The 7,515-nt window shown below is 38.3% G+C and overlaps 1 long non-coding RNA gene across 1 annotated transcript in view; it reads right to left on the bottom strand.

Moving 5' to 3' along the window:
- Positions 1–4,643: 4,643 nt before the first annotated feature.
- The window catches only part of LOC111814863, a 10,239-nt gene continuing 7,367 nt past the window's right edge, over positions 4,644–7,515 (bottom strand). The window contains exon 3 of the long non-coding RNA XR_002819736.1: positions 4,644–4,767. This is a non-coding gene — a long non-coding RNA (uncharacterized LOC111814863). The remainder of the gene's footprint in view (positions 4,768–7,515) is intronic.

Below are 7,515 nucleotides of genomic sequence, written 5' to 3'. Positions count from 1 at the left end.
AAATAACGGAACTTAACAAAAAAGGGTATACAGATGAATGTCCATTTTTTATGTGTGTATTCAAAATGGTTAGGATAGATATATTCTTACATTCTCTTAATGAATGGAGTGATTTGTTCTAATGGTGTTTGTAAATAGGTTATCATGTCCGCATCTTGTACAACAATTAATCACTAGGAAGAATGTATGCAATGTGTTAATTATTAAAACTGTCCTACCAATTTGAAAAAAAATAAATAAATAAACTGAGCTATCTGCTCTTCATTACCTGATTCTCTTTGTCCACCATCAGTGGTTCCTTGTTTATTCTACTCTGCCTATGCCAAACTCACCTAATGTGAGACTGATTTTCTTTTCTTTTTCTTTTTTCTTCTTCTTTTTTTTTTTTTTTTTTTTTGTGTGTGTGTGTGTGGTACTAGGGATTGAACTCAGGATCTTGTACTTGTGAGCCAAGCACTTATTCCTCTTAGCTATCTCACCTCCTCCGGGACTTATTTTCTTTCATGTCCCCAGAAATACATCCATCCATCCCAGTTTTTTAGATGCACATAGGGACACATCTTTACGTGAGATCACTGGAGGACAGTGTGGTTTTTTCGCTATTTGGTGTATGAGGCCATCTTAAATTCAACTTTTTTCTGCCAATCTTTTATGTATTTCTTTGGTGCTGGCATGGCATATAGTTCTAGGCATCGAACCTGGGTCGTTGTACTTGCCAGGCAGGCACTTAGACCACTGAGATATCTTCTTAGCCCCCATGAAGCCATGTTTTAGGCCTCTTGGGTAATGAATTTTCTACAGAACACATTAGGTACTGCTAAAGGGAGCAAATATTCTTACACCAGATGACAGTTAGCCCTGCTCATGCACTGGACACATGTTGCTTCATGTTATGAGCAGGATCTTCACCTTGTTGCAGATTTAGTTCAGTTACACAGTCTTCAGGATCTTCAGTCCCTGTGTGTGCAACAGCTCTTGATTATGTTATTATAGAAATGTTTTGTCAGACTGGAAATTCTATGTGTCTTACCCCACAACTGTAGGACAGTCTTTGGCTAGTTCTCAGATTCCTTTATCCCTAGAAACTCAGGAGTTAGGAAGTCTAGGGCTCTTCCTAAAATCACTTACATCTTACCTTTCATGAGTTTGCTTGAACCTATCAGTGTTTGCTATTCGTGTTCTCACCTACTCAGAATCCTTAATGAAAGTAGAACAAACAGAGTGCCGTTCAGTAAGGACTGGAATAACCTACTGCTGCATATCCATTGTATGTCTGGCACAATGCTTTAATCAAAATGCAGAGCATGGAGTCCAGGGATATTGCTCAGTGGCACATTTCCTGCTCAGAAAACTCAAGGTTGTCTTTTTTTTTTTTTTTTTTTTTTTTTTTTACAGTTTCAACAAATAATACACTGCATATATTCTTCTTAGTGGTTAATTGCTGTACAAGATGCGGACTTGTGATCCTATTTACAAACACCATTAGAACAAATCATTCCAGTCATTAAGACAATGCAACTATATATCTACCCCAACCACTTTGAATACACAGATACAGAATGGACATTCATCGGTGTACCCCATTTTTCCTAAGTTCCGTTACTGAATATTATAGCTGTGTAAACTCAGCAAAATATTCTAAAAGAGTCCAGTAGCCCATAATAGCATTGGGTCTTCTGTTTAACTGGCAATGTCAGAAATTATAGACCTGAGTCCCCCACAGCTTAACTTAACAGCATGGCTTTATTTCTTATATTTCGTCTTCATACTTTTCTACTGGATGGTTAAGACCAAGGTAAAGCAGGACCTGTGCAACAAGAGTTGTAGCTTTTTGGTCTGAGAAGGTCAATGAAATGCCCTCAGGATTTGTCCTGAGATCCTGTACCTCATATTGTAGAACCTTTATCAGTGCAGCCATGTGGATGAGTTCAAGGTTGTCTTGAGTTCAGTTTCCAGTACCAAAAGGAAAAAGGCCTAGCAATTCAGCTTCACCAACTTAAAGTACAAGTTCTTTATCCTGGACAGGGTAAAAGAAAGGCAGAGCACAAATGTGAGCTGATTCTCTTTTAGGACAGTAAGTTGTTTATGAACCTCTTCAGTGTCACAGTCAGGATTTTGGTAACACCATCCATCCTACAATATACTACAAATACAATGTATTCTTTAATTCTTCTCACCAATTCAATGTGAAATAAAATGAGGAAAGTAGTGAAGTTTGGAAAACATTGATCAGAGAATAGTGCATTTCATGATGAATTTGGCAGTGGTGAACTTCTGCATAAGTCTTCTAAACTTGTGTCTTCATCTCTTCTGCTGTCTAGAAAATAGTGAGGAATTGCCAATGTCATCAGTTCATTTCCTTTTCAGACATTGGCACTTTCTACTGCCTTCAACCCACCTTGACTTCACCAGCTTTTATGATACTTTTCTTTTCTTTGAGATGGGGTCTCACTCTGCAGTTCAGGCTGTCTTGAAATCACTGTGCATCCCAGAATGGCATGGAACTGAACTCCAAGTGATGCTCTTGCTTTAGCCTCCCAAGTGCAGGGATTACAGGAGTGCACCATCATGCCTGAGTATCAGCTGGTATTGTTCTGAGTAGTCAGAAATCATTATGCTGAGACAGGTCATCAAGCTGTTGGAAGGAGAGAAAATATGAAAATCAACACACACTTTGATGTATTCCTACATAGCACTAGCTGCTTCCTCTCATTAGTTGAAAGTCACTCTCATGCAATACTGGTTATCCAGACTCAGATCCAGTGAATGCTGGAGTGATGTTTCACCTGTCTGTATGTACAGATTCTGGCTAAAGACCAAACACTGGGGAGGCTCTTGGGAGTGTTCATTAAGTGAATGCACAGAAGTATTTAACCTCTGATGATCACAAATGTATTTTTGTCCAAAATCCTGTCAGAGATAGTCTCTTTCTCCCTGAAAGACCAAATGGCCTCCAGAAGCCATCCAGTGTTATGACATTCTTTCCACCTGTGGGTTCTAAAGAAAAAGTTGACTGTCCTCAGGTACCTCTCTGCTGGGTCACTTTAACATGAGGAACACCTTCTCTGAAATATGCGCTGACGTGTTGTGTCACTACAGGTCCTCAGTTGATGGAAATTATCACATATTGTTGAAACAGTTTATGTTGTTCCTGCCTTTTGTTTCTCTACTGAAATCTTACTGACACTTAAATTCCCAAGTTTTTTTTTAAAATATAGTATAAGTAATTTAAGCTACTGGCACACATGTGAGAAATGCTGGCTGCATGCAGACTTTCCTCAACTAAAAGCAGAGAAGGAGAGGACAAGTTCCTAGTTAGGAAACATAAGCCCCATGCTCGTTTAATGCCTGAATGAGAACACAAATGGTGAATGCACAAATACTGGCTTTCAACTTCTCTAAGTCTTCTTTATTTGCTCTGAGCTCATATTCACTTTATTGGCATCTACTTAATGACAAGTTTTAATTCTAGGCTCTGGTATAGGGCTGAGCCACATGGTCATATTGTCCCAGGCTTGCAGTGGGAGCTTATAGGCAATATAAACCTATTTTATGTCCACTCAGTGGAGCTCATTGAGCAGGTGGACAAATCCTTGTAAAATATATTTCCCTCCTATTCAACACTGCTCGGCTCAGGCTGTTTCTACAAGGTATGGAGGCAAGGAGGCACTCCTGGGCTTCTTCTGAATTCTCTGAATGCAAAATTCTTACCTTAAACCTTTCAGTCTCCATCTGCCCCACCATGGCCTTGTCCAGTCTGGGATATCATCGCCTTTCAGATCCGCTGACATTCTTTCTTCCCTCTGCTCCTTGAGTTCTAGATTCCCAGAAATTAGACTCAGCTCAGGCTTCTGTAAGGGATAGGTAGAGTACACACCAAATCTCTTTTGAGGTGGAATTGCCACAAAATATGAAAGCACATCTCAAGCCCCTGAGAGAGTCACAAAAAAGGGAATTGAGAAAGGTCTTCAGGGAGACAAGGTCTGACCCTTATCTTTGCAGTGAATTAAGGGAGACACAGAAAGACTAAGAGAATTTAGCAGGCCCTTGAAAGAGGCATACAGAGTGTAGAATTTACTATCTCCCATCCAAATTTGTGAAAACTTAAAAATGGTAAAAGTCTTAACTCTAATGAGCACTACCTGAAAATTGTATATCTCTCTTTCTAATTGCACATTTTTCCTACTACCTTCTTCTTCTGAGCTCAGCCTACAGGTTGATAAGTACCAGTTACCAGCAAAGAGAAATCAAATAAAGGACAGCAAGTAACATCAACTAGTATTAAGGTCTCCCAAACAATATCCTTAGAGTAAATTCCTTCATTTAGTTCTCTGAAAAATAATCAGAACAACTCATTCCATAAAGTCCTAGTCTAATAGTAATTTAAACTTGATGAGAGTTTTGTGAATTTTTACTTACTTGAGCCCATTCATGGTGAGCAGGGATGAGGGTTAAGTGTGTAAGGAGACATCAGAGAATGTGGGAAGTGACAATATCCTAAGAGGGAAAGAAGGGATGCTTGGCTACACAATTCTTCCAATCTAGTAAAATCACTGAATTATATATTTACAACTGACCACCTCTTGATACATAATTTTTAAACGAAATTTCAGATTTATATTCCATCATGTAACAAGATAAAAAGCTGTCACTTTGTTGCAGCAAAGGTCAAATATTTACTCAAGGAGGCCAAGGCAAGACACACAAGCTTTATTAGCCTGTGGAAGACATAGGACACGGAGTCTGGAATGTCTGACCTGAATAAGGCTATGGATTCGTGGTGGTCCAGCAGGCATAGACATTTCATTATTTGGCTTGAAATGTGTGAGTGCAGTGAAAATTTGTATAACAGGGTAGAAGTCAGCCTGTTCTCCCTATTGAGTCCTTTTCTGGGCTGGAATATTCTGTCACATAGGAAGGAGGAAGAACAGTGTTCCCTAGTTCAATCTAAGTCCTCTTCAGTTCTAGATATCTTCATAGTACAAAATGGCAGTACCTTAGCCCATAACAAACAACTGAGAGGAGCACTTATGTGTTAACTGGCAAACAACTGGCAGCTGAGGGAGCTTTACCTGAGAATTTGCCACAACTCAGGAATGAGACCTGCAGAATGCCTGAACTTCTGTATCTTTTACCTCTGGGAACCCAACTAGGTTCTCATGGCAAAGATCTGAAACTTTCACATAGGCTACACACATTACCAACTCAGGACCTACTATAAAGCTCAATATGGAGTACAGGATACAACTGGTTTAGAAAGAATAATAAGAAAAATTGATCAACAGTAGAGAATGCAGACGCTAGAAGGAGACCTATGTAGGTCTTATTTATGTAAATAAGTCAAGTGATCCTCACCAAAGGTGCAAAGACATTCTTTTTACCAAGTGGAAATGGAACAGCTGGACATACACATGCATGGTATAAATAAATCTAGATAGATTATTTTAGATATAAATACCTCAGAGATATAAAAAAAAAGAGGTACAAAACTATAAGACTCCTTGCTGAGCTTTGGATATGGTATGAATGTGTTTGTCAAAGGTTCATGTGCTGGTAGATTGGTCCCCAATGTAATGGTATTGAGGCAAGGTTGGGGAAAAGTGGCTAAAAGATGATTAGATCCTGGGGCTCTTACTCCATGATTAATATAGATCCAGGATGATGGGACCAGCCCAGCTCCCAGAGAACAGTTGGCTATAAAAAAAAAAAGCACCTGCCTTTCTGCTCACACTGTGTTTCTCCTCTCACCATATATACTTTGTTGCCCATGTACCCACTTTGAGATATCAAGTTCCACACTAATGCAACAGCAATCCTCACCAGATACAGTCATCAAGGAGTGTCTAGAAGCACTAGACAAAAATTAAATTCTTAAGCAAAAATTTAAGCAAAAAGTAAATTCTTACCCTTGGGTTAGGGATTTAGTTGAGGTGGTAGAATACTTGCTTAAAGTGTACAAGACCTTGAATCAATGCCCAGCACTTAATTCCACAAAAGATGAACACAAAACCACAATGAAAGTATTTTTTTCTTTATAAAGTGTCCACATCCAGGTATTTTCTTAAATCAACAAAAAACATTGACACTCCTAAAAGGTCACATAAAAACTACCTACCTGAACTTTCATGGTGATATCTTAAGGTTCAACAATATTCATGAAAGAAAACACCATTCATGAGCAAAAAGAATTCAGGTAGCTGAACTTCAAAATTGAATATTACTGCTTTGTGAAAAGCATGGCTAAAAGTTATATCTTGTGCAGGTACAAGTTCTCTGTGATGCATGTGATCATTGTGTACATCTAAAATGTACCAAGACAATCTCTTTGGAAAAGAAAACAAGGCATAGTTAAGAAGGGAGAAAAAAACAATTTGAACATTGGTAGAAAGTATTTGTGAAATACAGCTTTGCTGAAGCACTGATGTGCAAAATATACATAGAACTCTCAAAACTTAAAAGTAAAAACTAAGAAACATGATTGAAAAAGGGTAAGGGTCAGGGCACTTCACCAAAAATAAAATTAAGGGGAATGTAGGTATATAAAATTTCATCAGAAGTTTTGTAAATTCAAACAAGAATGAAATACTGCTACATACCTATTGGAATGGCTAAAATGTAAAGAACTCTCAGCGTGAAATGCTATTGGCCTGGAAAGATAGCTCAGTGGTTTAGTGCCTGCCTGACAAGCATAAGGACCCGGTTTCAATCCCCGGTACTGCATGCACTGACAGCCCCACACTTTGCTCACCCTGCAGGCCCAGAAACTGGGCATGCTATTGCACATCTATAATCCCAGTGCTGGTGAAGCTGAGACAGGAGAATCACTCTGAGTCCAGGCTGCTTAGCAATGCCCTTTACCAAACAAATAAATAAATGATAAAAAAGAAATGCTATCAAAGATGTGCAATATCTTTGGAACTCTTATTAATGAAAATGCATATACAGAATGCATCAATCATATTGGAAGGCATTTAGATTTTTGTTTTTTACAAAAGCACATTTACTCTTGCCACTTATGCAAGCAGATATTTTTCCTAGATATTTCTCCAAATAAAATGAAAACTTTTACACACACACCTTAGATGAACATTCACAGCAGTTTATTACCTAGGGTAAAAAATTAGAAGAGGTAACTGAGATATCATTCTCTAAGTGATGGGCAAATGTCTGTAGTATAGCCACTTAATCAAACAATACCTAGACATAAATGAGCTTTCAGTTTAGGAAATAACATGGAGGAACTTGAACTACATTATGCCAAAAGAAGCCAGTCTTGGTATCTTCATACTATATAATCACCAATCACCAATTTAAAACGTTCAGAAAATGTTTTGGTTTTATTTTGCTTTTATTTTTTGTTGTTTGTTTGGGTGGGTTTTTTTGTGGTACCAGGGTTCAAACTCCCAACTTGTGCTTCTCAGGCAGGCACTTATGCCACTGCTTATACCACTGAGCTATCTTCCTGCCAGTGCAGGAAAGGTTAAAGTTTAGAGTTAGTTAAAAAAAAAAAAAAAA

Source organism: Octodon degus, unplaced genomic scaffold, assembly GCF_000260255.1.
Source record: "Octodon degus isolate 3935 unplaced genomic scaffold, OctDeg1.0 scaffold00733, whole genome shotgun sequence".
NCBI lineage: Eukaryota > Metazoa > Chordata > Mammalia > Rodentia > Octodontidae > Octodon > Octodon degus.
The sequence above is the reverse complement of the archived record's forward strand: the minus strand, read 5'-3'. Positions and strand labels throughout refer to the sequence as shown.